Genomic DNA, 18,359 nt, shown 5'->3' on the forward strand with positions numbered 1-18,359 from the left:
ATAGGAGAACACATTGTATGTCTGTGTTTGGAATGGGGTTCAAGTACTCACATCCCATGAGGGGACCTGATACAACCACTAAATTCAGAAATGTGTTTCCCAAGACTGCACTTTTTCTTTGTCAATCTAGGGCTATCTCAAAATTTGTGCTTGCCATTGTCACTTTGGGCATAAACTTCCCTTGTGACTCAGAAGTGAAATATGCAGGCCTTCTGCCACATTACAAAACCATGCACTCCTTGTTTAAGAATGCAAAAAGCCTTTTTTGAAAAGTGTGTGAATAGAGTCCTGAGTGTGGTGGGCTGAACTGGTAAAAACTAATACTCAGCTCAGCACTTTGGCAAAGATCGTTATTATGAGGCAGACTCATTTATTTACCTTCCCAGCTGGAAAAGACACATGTAGGTATGCAGCCAAGAAGAGGAGGGTATAAATGGGGAATAGGGAACAGGGCTTGGCTCCTGTTATATTGATTTTGGCAAAAATGCCACATGAAAAATTATGCCTCAGATAAAAATAAATTATAATCTACAAGTATTTGAATGAGAAGGGTTCCCTGTGAAAACTTAATAAATGAATGCTAATTCAGTTATCAATTTGTAGCCATGAAACATAACCAGTCATGTTATTCTGTGTAGCTTGTTTTGGAAAAGATTGCATAACCCATGAAGCAATTCTTCACAAAGTGCATAAAAGTGTCAGCTTATGTATAATTTATACAGTGAATGTTAGTTATGGTCTGTTTAATAGTATTTAATGCTGTCACATGACATCATTCTTTCATTTACCAATTGAAAACATAAAAAGACCAATCAAAACCACTTTATAGAGTAAGAAATATGCTTATTGAATTTGATAAAAATTGTAGAAGACAATAAACAGATTCACTGGGGGAGGTATCTTTAAAAGATTTTTGAAAAGAGTTATTATGGTGGAGTATGTACAGTATTTACTCTATAGTTATTTTAATCATAATTTACTTACTGCATATGTGTTATCTAATATGCTGCTAATGTGTCTTAAGCAATTCATTTTGCCAACAGCACAGTAAATTGCCATATAGCCTTGGCCCTTTATTAGTAGCAATGATTAAATCCAATTTTAGTTGTACTTACTACATTTTTTCCATTGCCTACAGGGTATCCCTATGGGGGGAGAAGAGTTGCTGCTTCTATCCTTAATCTGTCCATCTTTTAACCAAAAATCTATTCTGTACATTTTCAGCAGGACATACTCTACCTGTTTTCCTACCATATAGGGTATTTTTGGTGCTGTGTAAGAAAGCAGGACAAGATATTTGCAAACTATTGTATGAAATAAAATATAGTCATGCTTTTCTCTACACTGTAAAACCACTGGATAAAAGAAAACCTGGCCTTTCCTGCATGTGTGCACATGTGGGTATGTGTGTGTTGAATCCTACAACAAACCATACAATGACTTTATATAGGACCAGCATATTCCTCTATTTTAAGTCTGTCGGTGAATTGTGATAGGGTATGTAATTGCATGATTTAATTTTGCAAAGCAAGACAGGGTGCAACCTGTGTGAAATGAATGCTAAAAGTTGAACTTATAAACTCCTATATGTCATGAGTCCTGGCCTGTCCATATTTCTTGGAGTTCGAGTGATGGGAATCTGTACAATGCAGCTTCATTCCCAGGCTCTGAGTTCTCACAGTAGACATGCACAATGTTGTCTTGGGACCTCGTTTTATCTGCCCATGGATTTTCTCACCTCCAAATTTGGGTTTGGTCCATGGATCTGCACTTGGTCTCCAGGGCACTATGTGCAATTTTTACCTGAGAGTGGTAGGCTGGGTACTGGGGAAAGCCATCTACTCAGACAAATTCAGTGCTGCAGTGGTGTCACAGGCTTGGTCCACCTGTGGAGAGAGAATGAGACACTCAGACAGCTTCTCTTGTTGTTCCAGGTAGCATCCAGGTCTGGTTTCCAATGATAAACTCATGTTCCAAGGGAGGAGAGATGGTACTGGCCAGCTCCCAACAGATCCTGCCATCCTGCCATGGGGGCAGCTGCTGCACAGAATCCTGCACCAAAGCAACTCCTTAGCTTTTCCACATTCCACCCCTAGCTAAGCTGAGACATGGCCCCTGGGCTTAGCACCCTCTGGCAGCTATTTCCCATCTCCTTCTTTATTTGTCTATTGTCTTCCTTCATCTGGTCTGCACATTTTGTACTAGCTAAGGGCTTCCCAATTTTTAAGGAAATTCCCTTTGCCCTATTTCTCACCTTGACTACTCCCAGCTTCTCCCTCCCTCCTTTCCAGATGTTCCAGAACTAAATGTCATTCCTGTTGGGTCCTGCTGAGTGCAAATTTGGAAATGTGGGCTAATAGGGGATCCTGAGTTAATGGGCTTCCCCTCCTATGTAACATTTCTTGGAGTTTTTTTTTTTAAACATGCTACTTAGCCTAAAGGAGGAAAGGAAAGGTGGGAATATCTAATTCAGTGTCAGACTTTGAGTGAGGAAGAGATTTTGACAGAAGGACCTTTCAGTGCCTGTGAACTCATAGAGATATCCACCCATCTCTGCCACTGGGGGATGGAGGAGGGGTCATTTCTCTTCCCTCCAACACCTCCCCCTTCTTCTTTCCCATCTTTTCTGGCTCTGTGGATGTGGCACAGGCCAGAACCTTAGCTACCTGTGTTCTTGTGGTGTGAAGTATGAATAGGGCCTGGATATAAGAGTCTGTGTTTGAGCTTATTCCTGTCTGTCTGGCTTGTGACCTTGAGGGAAATCGTCTACTGCTTCCTGTCTTTATACAGTGATGCAATGCCAGCTTCCCAGAAGGTGCAGGTAGAGGCTGGAGAGTACAGCTAGAACACATTTGCCACCATAGACCAGCACATGTGAGACATTACCTTGTGGCCTCAGTTACTGGGGAGATCAAGAAGACAAAACCCAGGAGCCATAGAAATGTGGTCTAAACATCAGTGCCGTTTCTGACTCTGTGGTTGACCCCAGAAGGAAGTTACATGGACTGGAGAAAGAGACCAGCCAGCACTAGGGGAAGCAACAAAGGCCAAGACGCATCTGAGAATGAAGAAGAAGGTAGGGGCAGGAGCCTGTCTGGATCACCTACTCCCTGCTTTTCAGGCCCCTATGCTGCTGCTTTTAAAATGCCAGACACAGCTTCTCTAGGGATGGTAGAGCCTCCAGAGGCAATTTAATTCTTTGGGGTAAATTACCCAGAGAATTACCAAATCCACCTGCTAGTTTTCAAGGGAGCCTTAAACAGCCCCACTACAGATGCTAGCCCTGGGTGAGTCTGGGAGCTTGAGTTGTCACCATTGCCACCTTGCCTCACCTTGACAGCTACAGCACTAGCCGGCACCTTGGGATTGAGGAAAAGCCCAGTTGCACAGAAAGCCCCAAATGGAACTTTTGCTTCTTTGTCATTTTCACATCTCTTCATTCTGAAGATCAAAGCCGCTGTCCTTTGGAGTGATTACTTGACTAATTGCATGGCTATAGCTTAAACCCAGTTAATAGTTAAATAGCTTTTTACTGTTAAAATTATACCTTCTCCAGGAGTTGGAAAGGAACAATAGCTCTGGCCAAGCCTGGTTGCTGTAATATTGATATCCTTCATGAATAGTAAAAAGATGGCTTTTTTTAAAACCTCCCCTGGTTAAATCGATCTCTTTCCTATAGGGACTTCTAGAAATGAGTAGCTTATGAAAACAGCCGTTGTTTTCATAACTGCTGTTGGGGATGAAATTGGAGTGAAAAGAGAAAATTCCTTCTGGAAATGTACAGACCAGCAGGAAATGCTCTGACTCACAAGGTTCACAAGAACTTCAAATACTTTGTCTTCTTTTCACCTGGTTTTAGAAGTTAAAAATGTTGTTTGACAGGTTTTTTTTCCCATGTTTTTTAAATTTCCCTTCTAAACAAAAAACATATGGTATATTTTGGTGGGGCCCTTCTGTTGTCAGATGTTTAATTTCACGTGGTTCATTCTGAATTGTCCCTAATAACCAATTTCTGATGCAGGGATTCATCCAAAATGAAACCATTTCCCAGAGCCTCCCCATAGCAGCTTGATCTTGTTCCCTGGCCTGGTGAGCAGATGCACCTGATACTCCAGAGGGGAGACAAGGCCACTGAAATCATAGTTGGGACACTAGAGTTCAGCATTGCTTTAGATAAATGTCTGCAAACTGCATTTTCCAAGGAAAGGAAAAAAGGCATCTTGTTCTCCAATGTTGAAAGGTAGACAACTAACAGCGTATTTTTAATTACCTGAATGCACTAGCAAGGAAAGTAGTCAGTTGATAGTTGCCTTCAATATGTAGACTACAAATTATTAGTGCATGAAAATGGCATCCAAGTTCTGTTGCTGGGTCTAGTAATTTTGGATATTTTCCATGCTATTACTGCCTGCTCCATATACCTTTACTGGTTCTTTTTGAAATTAGCTTAATGGCACTCTGCAGAAATGGACTGCCTACTGAGAGTGAGCGCTTGCCTGCGAAGATGGACTGAGTCCCCACTGCGAGGCACTGATTTGGCACAAACAGAGAAATGCTTTAGCATTAATTTACTTGAGTATCAAATTATTCAAAATAAATAATTAAAGGGTTTTTAGGAGTGGGAGTCAATATTTGCTTTCAATATTTTGGGTCCATTAATGCATATTCTGTGTTGAGAAAGGGTGAGGGCTCTGCCAGGTTCTGCCACCACAGCAATATATCCCTCAGCTTCCACAGGTTTTTCCCTTCAGGCATTAAATGTCCTTCCCTGTCCCTGAAACTTCTCCCAGTCCCCATTATGCTTCTCCAGCAAGCCTGTCACTCCCTCACAGCTCAGCTTAGCCATGTGTGATGCCCTTCTCTTTCTACCAGCCCAGTGCCTGGAGCCCTCCCCACAGTGGCATTTCTGCACTGGGACAGGGTCCATAGGGACTAAGAATGTGGGGACTGGAAAGCATGCTAAGGTCATTTTGAGAAAAAAGCCGCTGTATACCACTCAGAGAACTGCTGTCTGAGTTGTTGACCCAGTCAGATCATCTCTCTGGCCCTGCACTTTCCCGGGGGCTCACCTTTTTCAAATTCCCTGTGGCAGTATGGTATCTGGATTGAATTTTTAACCATTGCTTCCAGTATAGGGAATGGAACAGCTTGAATAAGTGTTCTTCAAAGGTTTAAGGCTTGGTCACTAGGGTGGCACTATTTCGAGGAACCCTTAGGAGGCACGGCCTGGTGACAGGTCTTTAGGACATTGGGAACATCTTGTATGGAGTTACAGGACATTGGGCTCTTCTGTTTCCCTTTTGCTTCCTGGCCATAAAGTGAGTGGTTTTTTTTTCTCTACCACACACCCTCACTATGATGTGCTGCCTCACCACAGTCTCAATGCAATAGACTGCAACTCTAAAACTGTAAGCCAAAATAAATCTTTTCTCTTTATAAGTTCATCATCTCAGGTATTTAATTTTAGCGATGGAAAGTTGACTAACACAGGAACATACCATATCCCAACTGATAATATATGTGGCCCTTGCTGAACTCAGTCTACTCTGTGTGTATGTGTGTGAACCTTCCATCAAAATGGACCACTGCTTAATTTGCAAGAGTGTCACTTTCACACATTATTACTTGAGTCTCCACTGATGAGTGACCTAACCTTTGTAGACCAGGTGGTCCCTGAGTATCAATGGTTAACCCACTTAGAGACTGTGTGAAGGAGAGCAGTGAAGAGAATATCCCTTTAAGTAATTTTCCTTCTTCCCATCTCCATTCAGAATTAGGCAAGCACCAGAAGAGTCAGAGAGAAAGAGAAAGCAGCATTAATTCTATGAAGGGCTCTCCAGTCACCCTCCACAAAGACAGGACAATTTCCATTTGAAAAGAACAATTGTTAATGAGCTCTATTCTCCTAGCCTATCACCCCACAAGCAAAGGGGCTGCTTTGAAGTCAACACAGTCTATTACGGGTGAAATAAACCTTTCAGAACAAAGGGCAGTTCAAGTACAGACTCGTGCAGGCTAATGGCACATGCTCAGTCTTGCTCCAGCTCCACTGGCTGCTCCATCTGATGATGGCATGAAGCCCTCAGGACTCCAGCGTCCTTGAGCATCAGGGATTGGACCCAGTGCCTCTCCCAGGGGCCTCCCCACTCCCTGCTCATGCACCTCTGCTCTTCTGGGCTCCCAGATGGAGCTTCTCATTGGTGAAAAATCTCCCTCCCTCATTTTCTTTAGGTCCTCAAGAGCCTCAGATAAGGACGTTTTTAGGCTTTATCAAATTGTTCTCTTTCCATGTATCTTTTATTCATGGGGAAAATAACATAGTTATATATTTGGTTGGCCAGCTTTTTGGCTGCATCTGAAATGAATATTTTCTGCCTATAAGTTCAGCAAATAGCAAGAAGCAGCAGTAATTGAAGGACTCAGTCTATATCCCCTTCTCTTTGAGCAGGAGGAATCTGGCTGCAGATATTAATCATTTTAGGCATGGATTTCATTTGTATTATACTGTTGTATCAGGGTGGCTCTGAACATGGAGCAACATACAGTGATTTTTTACATACAGGAGAGAAGGAAGAAAGTGGGGTCTCCTTACCACAAATCTAAGCCAAGGAGGATGATTCTACTTTGCTAAAATGCTACAGCCCGTATCTCAGCTGCTGTCAGTCCCATATGGACCCCCAGGTTGGCTTTGCATGTGTAAGCCAGTGTGAGCATAGCTCTTCCATGTTCCACTTATATGCATTTGCTCACTTAGTTCTGGAGCAATAAGATTGTTCCCAGCAAGGCAGAAGGGGCTTGGAAAAATAATTTGTGTAGCATCTCTTAATTGGTATTAAAAAATTGAATTCACAGAGTTTTCAATTACACAGCCCTTTAAATGACATACTGAAGAGAAATATTCATAACTATAAAGGTAGTGGGAAGTTAGATAAATTACTTTTGCACCAGTGTGTATCTGTCATGAAGGTGAAGCAAACATGGAACCCCAGGAGTCTTGACTTTTTGCAAATTGTCTCTTTACAGTAGGAAAAACAATGTTCTTTACAATTTAGGCAAGAGGGTGGTTTTCTTACTAAATTGTAGAAAAATCATATTTTAGGAATGATTTAGGAAACCATACCTTCTAGCATTATTTTTTCACCTTAAGATTTCTCCCTTTTTAGTGTAGCAAATGATACATAGTAATCCTCTTCCATAAATATACGCCCTTAAACTTCTTGTCTATTATTACATGACCCTCTGGGCTTCTCTTCCCACAACTAAATAATCCCAGGTTTTTTCAGCAGTATTGTGTTTCTTCCAAAACTTTAACAAGAACAAGACTGTCACTGAGGTCTCTATGTTTGCATTAAGGGGACTGCCATTGTTTATATTCATCGTATTTCTCTCCTGCTTCCTGTATCCTTCATCACCTCTTTCCTTTCAGCCTGGATAAGTGGGGTAATTTTCTGATGTCCCTACCAAGAACTCTACCCATCCTGGTATTCACAACAATTCATTTTATTGCTCTTGTCTAAGACAGCAGAAAATTTCCTTATGTTCTGTTTTATTCACTGCTCTGTGAAAGGTAGCATCCATTGTGACATACATCCTCATAGATTACTGTTGCCAGTTCCAAAAGGTTATGTGAATTAAACTATATATTTTCTACTGTTTTGTCTTTTGCATTTGGCTTTTTTATGCTCCACAGCATTACTGAAAGATTCATTTATACTATTGTGTGTAGCAATGACTCCTTCTTTTCCACTGCTGTATAATAGTCTACCTTATGAAAAAATCCTAATATAATTACGTATTCTGTTGATGGATACATATGGGCTTCACATAAGGGTTTTTACTCTCACAAATAGTCCTTCCAAGAACATTCTGGTACATGTCCTTTGGTGGGTATATGAACACATTTCTGAGGATAAAATTTATCCACATTTAGGATAAAATTATAGACTATGATCTATAGACTGTATACTATGATCATTATTAGACTCTGTCAACCGGGTTTTCAAGTGACTGCACTAATCCAGACTCTTGCCAGTGGTAACACTTGGAATTACTAGTTTTTTTTCTCCCTACGTATTGGTAGATAAATGATGGTATCTATTTGTGGTTTTAAATTGTAGTTCTCTGATAATAAATTGTGTGAAACACCCTTTAATATGCTTTTTAGCCATTTGTTTAAATCTTTTTTTTTTTTTTTGGTGTTTTTTGCAGTACTGAGGATGAAACCCATGTACTTGAGCATGCTAGGCTAGGCACGTTTTCTACCTCTGAGCTATATTCCCAACTATTGCTTAAAATTTTAATGAAACGTATATCAGTTCTTTGTGCTTTTTGCTCGTCATAAGTATGTACTTAATTAAACATTTTAAGTAATTGTAATCCAGATACAATTATGAGAACATCAAGAGATTCTGGCTGCTCTTTATCCAGTTTCCCCCAATAGTAACCTCCTTAAAAACTAAAGCACATGGATAGAACTAGAGGGCATTATGTTAAGTAAAATAATACATAGAAAAACAAATACTAAATGTTCTCTCTCATATATGGAAGCTAAGAATAGTTGATCTGAATGTAGTAGAGGTTGGGAAGAGCATCTGTATATGTTATGGGGGTTAAAAGGAGGCTGGATGACACACACCAAGTTGAAGGTACAGAGAAGGAATAAGTTCCTTTGCTCTGCAACACAGAAAAATAACCATAGTTCACAGTAAACTATCATATGTCTTATGACTATCTGGAAGAGAAAAGCCCAAAGGCTCCCAACATAATGGAATGGCAAGAAAAGCGAAATATTAATTACTTGGTCTGATCAATGCACACCTTATGTATGAGTTGAAAAATCACCTGGAACCCCATTAAATATATACAGTTAATACATGTTAATAATATATAAACAAATCGAAAACTATGCTACAGTAACACAACCAGGACATTAACACTGATATAGTCAAGATTCAGATTTCCATCATCTCAGGGCTCTCATAATTTCTCTATTATAGCCATACCTATCACCTGCTATCCCAATTCAGATCTCTGGCAACCACACACTCATTTCCATTTCTATAATTTTGTGATTTAAAATATTTTATATAAATGGAATCATGCAGTATGTGATCTTTGAGGATTGGCCTTTTCCACTCAGCAATTATAAATCCTTTGAGATTCATCCAAATGAAACCATAGCTCTTTCTTTTTACGCTGCATAGTATTCCATGGTATGGATCCACCAGGCTTTGTTAAACTATTTACCTATTGCAGAACATCTGGGTGGATTCCAGTTTTGAATGTAAGTTTGTATTTCTCTTGGATAATGTCCAAGTGTTCAATTGTTGCATTGTATGGTACCTGCATGCTTACTAAAAAAAACAAAAAACTGCTAAGCTGTTTTCCAGAGTGGCTGTACCACTCCCACCAACAATGAATGGGTGACCCAGTTTTTATTGCATCTTGGTAGCATTTGGTGTTTTCACTATATTTTGTCATAGTCATTCTGGTAGGTGTGTTAAGATATCTCATCATGCTTTTAATATGTTGTTTCCTGGTGGTAAGGAGGTTGATGTTTTTCTGTGCTTATGTGCCAGCTAAATGCTCTCAGTGAATGTTTTGTCATGCCACTTGTCCATTTCCTAAGGGGATTGTTGGTTTTGTTGTGTTGGGTTTTAGAGTCTTTATACATTCTAGATCCTATTCCATGTTCAGACAAGTAAGTGGTTTGAAAATATTTTCTCTCATTCTGTTGCTTGGCTTTTCATCATGTTAACAGGATTTTACCCAGAACAACTCTTTTTAATATTAATGAAGGGAAAGTTTATCAATTTTATTTTTATGGATTGTACTTCTTATGGTTTAGATCTAGAATGCCCCCGCCCCCACAAAAAAAAAAAAAACCTCATGTGCTCAGGGGCTGGGATTTTGGAAAGTGACTGGATCATGGAGGAACTAGATTTATCAGTGGATTCAACCGCTACTGAGTTCAGCAGCTGAGTGTGCTGTTAAGAGATAGGGCCTGCTGGGTCCTAGTGGAAAGAGGCTGGTCACTGGGGGCATGGCCTGGAAAGGTATATCTTTCTCCTTGACTGTTCCCTGCTTGCTCTGCTTCCTGTCTGCCATGATATAAGAAGTATTTATTTGCCAGATCCTTTCACCGTGATGTTTTGCCCTTGGAGTCTCCCCACCATGGACTGAAACTTCTAAATCTGTGAGTTAAAATAAACCAGTCCTTTAAGTTTTGGGTATCAGGTATTGTGTCTCAGAGAACAGAAAAGTGACTGAGACATTGCTTTTGACTATTTTCTTTGAAAACAGCAGTGTTTCTTAGTTGCATGAGTTCCTGTAGTATTCGGGATCTGAGATCTTTGTTGGATGCAGGTACTGAAAAGGACTTCTCCCACAATGTCCTTTTTCTCATTTTATTAATACTATCTTTTGATAAAAAGAAAATTTTATATTAAGTTCAATGAATCATCTTTTTCTTTATGATTAATAGTTTTTGTCTTCTATTTAAGAAATCTTTGCCTACCCAAAGGTCACAATGATATCCTCTCATATTACCTTTGCGAAGTTTTTATTGATTTGCCATTTACATTTAGGTCTATGATCCATCTGGAAATGAGGTTTGTGCATGGTGGAAGATATGTGTCAAGGTTCATGTTTTCCACATGGGTATCTAATTCTACAGCACCATTTTTTGAAAAGGCTGTCTTCACCCGATTGAATAGCAGAGGAACTTATATGTTTTTAAAAATACATACAGGTGTATATATTACACATGCGTACATACACAAAGACACATGTACAGATAACATCTAACTCTGTGTGTCTGTGTTTCTGGATTCATTATTTTATCCTCATATCATGTGTTTCAATTATTGACTTAGGAAATTAGTCTGGTTAAATATGATAAATCTGATTTGAAAAGCATCATTCAGATTTCCACATAAGATTTATTTATTTATTTATTTATTTATTTATTTATTTGGTACTGGGGATCAAACTCGAGTCCTTGCTCTTGCGCAGCAGGCGGACAAACCACTGAGCTAAATCCCTGGCCCTCCATATAAGTTTTAAAACTAGCTTCACATACAAAACCCTCCTGAGAGTCTAACTCAAATTTTATGAATCTTTTAGAGGACTAACATGATAATACCACTGAGTTGGCTCCGGTCTTCTATATGGTATGATAGAAAAAATAGTAATATAAAAATATAAAAAATAGTAATATAAAAATAGTAAATAGTTTTTAAAATTACAGTAAAAACACATTGCCATTAATCCCTCTTAAAATATGACCCCTCAGGTGGAACACATTCATTTATCCCATCATTCTTGCCACCTTCTGAAGCAGGTCTGGAAATCCTCTTTTGTGAATGTCTTTTGTTGTGTTGTCATGGATGCCTCTATGTTGTGAAATAATTCAAAGTGTTTCTTTTCATTGTCATTTTGATGCTGTCAAAGAGCCAGAAGTTGCACAGAGCCAGATCAGGTGAATAAGCTGGATGAAGACATACCACACATATGGTGTTTCTAAGAGCCTGCCTTTCCACTGGATGGTTCTTGGCTGTGCCATTCACCATATATGTATTTTATCACATTTCATAAAGACAAGAAACAAGATTTCCAGAACTGTTTCAGGAAGTGCCAAGAATGATGGGTGTGTTCAAAGAAAAGGGGAGTATTTTGAGGGGGTTTCATGGCAATGTGTCTTTTACTGTAATAATGTTTTATAAAATCTAAACATTCACCATGTATTTTGGGCACTCTGTGTATAGTTTGTCCCCATGATGATGCACTACTTTCTGTGCAGAAACTGGAGATCTTTGAGTAGTTTTATTCTTCAGTAAATAATTTTTCATGCTTCTCTAACTAATGTGGATAGTAAAAATTCATTTTTTAGTTGTTTGTAGTGCATAGAAGTGTAATTTTTATTTGTGCACATTGACCTTAAATCCAAATACTTTGATAAGTTTACTTACTAAACCTGATAGTTTACCTCCAATATTTTTTGCATATATTAATCATCTTACCTGAAAAACAGTAAGTTTTCATTCCTTCTTTCTAACATGAATATCTTTATTTTCTTATCTTATTGTAACACTTAGGTCTTAGGATGTCTAGCTCAATGTTGTGATGGTAGTGATAATGGCAAACACATTTGTCTTTTTCCCAATTTCACGTACCAAGTTTCAATATTTCATCAGTATACGTGATCTTTATAGAGGTGTGTGTGTGTGTGTGTGTGTGTGTGTGTGCGCGCGCGCGCGTGCGCACTTTATCAAGTTAAGGAAGTTACTTCTTAGTTCTAAGTTTTTCATGAATAAATATTAAATTTTATTAAATTCATCTTCTGCTTCTGCTATAATGATTGAAAGGTTTTTCCTTTATTCTATCAGTATGGTGAAAGTGCCTTCTGTAATTCTTGGGGAACTCTGGGGCATTTTTAAGGGCTCCATAAGGTCAAAGATATTTTACAATATAATATTTTTATACTATTACAATATTTCTTTTTCTTCTGTATTTTCATTTGCACTGATGGTGCAAAAACAGTGGTGAGTTAGATTGTGGTGGCACAGATTGAGTTAGCATGATGACACCAAACTGTAGCAGTCGTCAGCAGTCTTTAATGCCACTCGTTTGCAAACACAATGCTAGTTTCAGTTAAAAATATATTTGTAAAGTGGTAAAAAATACAAATTTTAATATTCTGTATGCAAAATGGGAGATGTGTAGAAAGCATTTCTATGTGCAGTGAATACCAATGATTGCCTCAAAAAAGAGCACTTTTGTGATTACAATGTAAACTTGCTACGTTTTTCATGGATTTTAATCTTTACTTGGAAAAAGAATTGACAGACAAGTTATGTTTATTCTAACTTGAATATTTGGGAGACTTTTTTTTCCAAAGAGGAATCAAATGAGCCTGTCATTTCCAAAAAACCTACTGAGGGTATTGATTTGACAATGACAGAATTCAAATTTAAACAAATTTTAAAATTTAGGAAAGCTTGCATTCATGACCTAGTATCAGTCTACCATACTGGTTTGCCTGGGACTGTGGGATTTCCTAAGTTGTTGCAATTTCAGTGCTAAAATTGAAACAGTCAAGAAAGCTAGAAAACTGTTCCTAACAATTACTAGCTTGATAGTGTCCCAATACTTCAGAACTTTTATATGAAACAGACAGAAATATTAATGAGTATAACACAAAACATTATATAAAGATACGTATCAACATTTGAGTGAGCTGCATAACTCAACCAATATCATCTAAATGAAATTACAAAATCATGCATGTGTGCAGTCTATGCAATGTGTAAGATAGACCAATAATGGCTGTTAATGAATGGGGTACAAAAGAATGCATTCCTGCAGTTTTCACACTGCAATTTACCTTTAAGAAGTTAGACCTGATAAGTTCTTATGTAACGTCAAAGACTATGCACAATTAGCTGGCAAGGACATTAAAATTCTTCTCCTTTCTGCAAGTACATGTTTTTGTGAAGTTGGATTTTCTTTATAGATTTCAACCAAAAATAAAAAATAAAAATCCAACAAATTAAAGGCAGCTGTAAATATGAGAATCCAGGTGTCTTCTATTAAGCTAGATATTACAGAAATTTTCAAAAATGTAAAATAATGCTACCTTTTTCACTAATAGTTTTGCTTTGGAAAATATAATTATTTCTGTTAAAATGATGCTGTTTATGTTAGCATGTAATGGATTTATTATTGCTACTTTTAAGTAGGTTAATAAAAAACCTTAAAATTTTCTCAAGTGTAACTTAGAATGTCACAATTAATGATCACTATTGTCCATATAAACAAAAGATTTTTGGAATCTTCAATAATGTTTAAGACTATAAAGGGATCTTGAGACCAAAAAGTTTAGCTACTTTGGCTTAGTTCATAATTTTTCAGCCTTTTCGTATTTCCTGTACATGCACTAAAGGCTATATATTTCTTTCTGGGAATCATTTTATTTGCAAAATTTGATATATCTTATTTTCATCACTATTCAGTCTAAATTATTTTTTAAATTTTCATTATGATTTCTTCTTTGACCATGAATTAGTTAGAATTTCACTGTATAGTTTTCAAGTAATTTGGAATTTCTTATTTTTTGTTATTGATTTCTAGCTCAATTCTACTCTGGTTGTAGAACATATCCTGAATGATTTCAGTTCTCTGGAATTTGTCAAGATTTGTAGGATTTTAACATATAGACTTTTAAAAGAGATGTTTATGTGCTCTTATGACAATTTACACCTTACAGTTGTTGAGGGTGGCAGTCTATGTGTGTCAAACAGGTCAGATTTGCTAATTATAGCTTTCCAACTTTCTATAAACTTACTGATTTTATTTTTTTCTGCCTTTTATATCATCCACTGAAAGAGACATATTAAAATTCCAACTGAATTTTTGGATTAATATGTTTTAGTTTACTTGTCTCTGACCTCAATATTTTGAGGTCATTTTATTAAGTGAACTGTCCCTTTTATTGTTACAGAATATCTCCTTTTGTTTATAATATCCAATCTTGCCCTAAAGTCTACTTTGACATTAAAATAGGCATATGCATCTTCTCTGCACAGATGTTTGCAGGGGATCTGACTTCATCCTTTTGCTTATGATTCAATTCTGTTATTATTAAAAGAAGCATCATCTAGCAGACAGGTGAACAACATGTAGTTATGCTTTTAAAAATTTGTTACAAAGACAATACTAGAGCTGGGATTGGTTGTGCATGCCTGTAATCCCAGCACTCTAGAAGGCTGAGACAGGAGAATTACAAGTTTGAGCCAAGCCTGGGGAAATTAACAACTTAGTGCAACCTTATGTTAAAATGTTTTTTAAAAATTAAAATTGAAAAAGATCTAGGGATGTAGCTCCATGCTGAGGCCCTGGGTTCAATCCCCTGAACAAAGAAGGAAAGCAAGCAAGCAAGAAAGAAAGAAAGAAGAGAGAAAAGAAGGAGAGGGGGAAAGAGAGAATACTAGTCTTATAACTGGCATATATTTATTTCATCCTTATTTAATATAACCTTTGGTATGAAGGGATTATAGTTGATCTCTTTCTTATTCTTTGGTATCTATTTGTTTTGTGTTTTTCTCCTATTCTGAAATCAAGTAATTTAATTGTTACTTATTCTTAACTTTCCAGCCTCTATCAGGTTATTAGTTACACCCTTTTAAATTTTTCTTTTAATTAGTCACACTAGAGATTTTTGGTGGGTCTACCTTAGTCTGAATGACTTGTACATTCTTGAATTATTAGAGACAATCTCAAATTGGTTATTTTATCATTTCTCCAATGATACAAGGGCCTAACAATATTCTAATTACTTATATACTTCTCTCTTCCCTTATGGTATGGTTACTTTGTATTTTAATTCGACATATACTTCAAACCCTCCAAATGCTATTATTGTAGTTTAAAGCAATCATTGGTCTATCAGATTCATGTCCACATTTACCCTTTCTGTTCTTTATTTCTTCCTGCATTACTATGCCTCCATGTACGAAATTTTTCCTGAATAATTAATTTGCTCTAATCTATCTTTTAGCATGTGTCTACTAAAATGAATACTCTCATTTTCCAAACTTTATGTATTCTTCATTTTCAAAGGATGTTTCAATGAGCCTAAATTCCTAAAGTAGCAACTGTTTTTTTCCAGCATTTTGAAGATTTTTTCCACTGCTTTTGTCTTCTTCCATTTCATTTGCAAAAGTAGATATTTGTCTTATTGCTGTTCCTTTGTTTATCCTTGGCTGCTTCTGCTTCTAAGACTTGTTTCTTTGATCTTCAGCAGTTTAATGTGAAGTGGTTTTATGTTTATTCTTTTTGTGGGCCTGTAGACCATATTGGCAACCTTCTGTCAGTATTGAAACATTCTCAGCTGACATCTCGTCAAATGATTCTTTTATTTTAATCATTCCATTTGCCACATAATTTGACTTTTTCCTTTTGCCCCAAATGTCTTGTATACTATTAATAGTTTTCCAATTTTACTCCTTGTATTGATTTTGGATACTTCCTATGCTCTATCAGTTCACTTATCCTCTTTCCTGCTGTATCTAATTTTTAACTAAACCAGGTGATTAGATTCTTAAGTTTTTTATTGTATTTTTCATTTCAGTTTTTTTCATATTTATTTCACATCTCTAGTGCAATTTTCTCTCCATCTATTTTCTTAAACATGTTCATTGTACTTTTTTTAAAGTTCATGTCCGATTACTCCAGTATCTCGATCACCTGTTAGTCTGTACCTATTATCAATTTTCCCTTGAGTTTTGATGATTTATTCCTATTACATGTCTCACTTGATTTTTCACTGAATGTGGAATCTTCAATATAAAGATGCAAAGCTCAGGTCCCTGAATGCTGTTAGCACATTTTTCTTGAGAAGGTGGTATGTGCTCTTGATGCATCAAAGCTGTGTTTCTGCTTTTGGAAGAGATTGACCTATTTTGGTTGTCCTTGCCCCTAAACTATGGTCCTTCAGCAGTCTCCACTGAGGGCCTGCCTTGCTTACTGGGCCCCTCCTCCTCAGTGGGCTCTGAACTTCCACTATGGTTTCCCCAGGGCTATGAGACGGCCAAAATCCCTGCTTAGCTTTTAAGCCTCTTAGCAGCTGCTTTCCTCTGGGTTTCTCTTCCCTTTGCCCCAAGTCTGGGAGGCTTTGCAGTGACGAAGGTCCCAGGGGGAACAGGACGCAGAGCACGAGGCTTCTTTCTCTGGGGCTCCCTTAGCACTTGAGTCTTGGCCTCTCATTTCCAGCTATGCTGCACTCCCAAATTTTGTCTTCTCACCCATCTAGACTTTTCTAGGCTATTACTTTCCCTGTCGACTCTACTTCCTATGCTGTAAATTGCCAAATACCCCAGTGGGAAGAAAGCATCTGTGAATAAAGGCTGACCACGATGCTTGTCCCTTCCTCTGGGATCTGGTATCCTCAAATCCTGGCTGTCTTGATTGGTTTCCAATGTCTTCAAACAGAATTTTTTTTTTCTATTCAGCTTTTATAGTTCTTCTCAGCAGCAGGATCACTCTGATATGAGCTGCCCTGCCATAGGCAGAAATGCCAGAGATTTTCATTTCTGTATAAGAGTTTCCCTAAAATCTGTTTACATTTTGCCTTGGACTGTCTGCAATCCTAACAGCTACTACCAGATTTATGCTGCATTTGATATTTGAAAATGGGTCATATCTATTTGTTTTACTTGGATTTTGTTTCCCATATTGTATTATCAGTTGATATTTCCTTCCTCCCTTCCTCCCTCCCTCTCTTCCTCTCTCCCTCTTTCCCTTTTTCCCTTCCTTCCTTTCCTTCTTTCTTCTTTGCTTCCTTTTCTGCTGGTGATCAAACACAGTATGCATGCTCAGCATGTAGTCTACCAAGTTAGGGGTTATACTCACTCCTCAAACAGAGGCTGGGCATGTGGTCATTATAGCTCTATCTCAGATGGGGAAAGAATTACAAGGATTTTCCCTTTAGAGAACTGGATATGGAGATGCAGTGGCACCTGATGTGGGCTCTGGCTTAGATGGGCATTCCACGGGTCTCTCAATCAGATGAGCTCTGACCTTCACAAGTGACCCAATGGCCAATTTATGGTCCAGGCTGTTTCTTGGATACCTGCATGTTCACTACTGCCCATGCAAAAGGGAAAGGGGTGCATGTCCTTGAGGTGCTGGTGCCTTTTACTTGGTGCTGTACTGAGAGGGCCAGCTCAGTTTTTCCTGCATGTAGCAGCATCTCAATTGCCTGCTTTAAGATTAACTGTCAAAACAAACAAGTTCTGGGTCATTACTCCATGGTGCCAGCTGGAATTATGAGCCTGGCATTTTCTCCCTGTTCCCTGGCTTCCAAACAAATCGGCCCAGATCTTTGCTTCTGTGAGACCCTGAGCACCTGAAAGCCTATGCTTTCTTAATCCAGCCAAAGTCGCCAACATAACAGAGTTCTCTGCTTATTTTTCAGTTTTGTCTACTCTTTCGCTTGCTCAAAGACTGAGTTGTGGTTGGCTTCATTCCATGGCCTTCTTTCATTTTGAGCTTCTGGCACCTAGTGCTGGAACTAGGTCTAAGTTGCCACTTAAATTTAGGAAGTGGGGAGGCATAGAATGAGGTTCCTTTGGAACATGTCCATTTGGCCAGTTTACAATCTGGAGTCACCAATTCATAGGTCCTGAGTTCACAGCACCACCAAGTAGGGCCCTGCCATCTTGGCCACACACACCTTAGGTATTCAGCTTGGCTTCAGGGCCTCCTTCTCAGAATGAACTTTATTTTATTTAATGAATTTATCTAATTTATTTAATTTATCAGTGGTAAGAATAGAGACTCCCTGATGGACCCTAGGCAAG

Source organism: Heterocephalus glaber, unplaced genomic scaffold (genome assembly GCF_053883595.1).
Source record: "Heterocephalus glaber isolate CG9 unplaced genomic scaffold, H.glaber_assembly_v1.0 deba00001497, whole genome shotgun sequence".
In the NCBI taxonomy this organism is placed as follows: Eukaryota; Metazoa; Chordata; class Mammalia; order Rodentia; family Bathyergidae; genus Heterocephalus; species Heterocephalus glaber.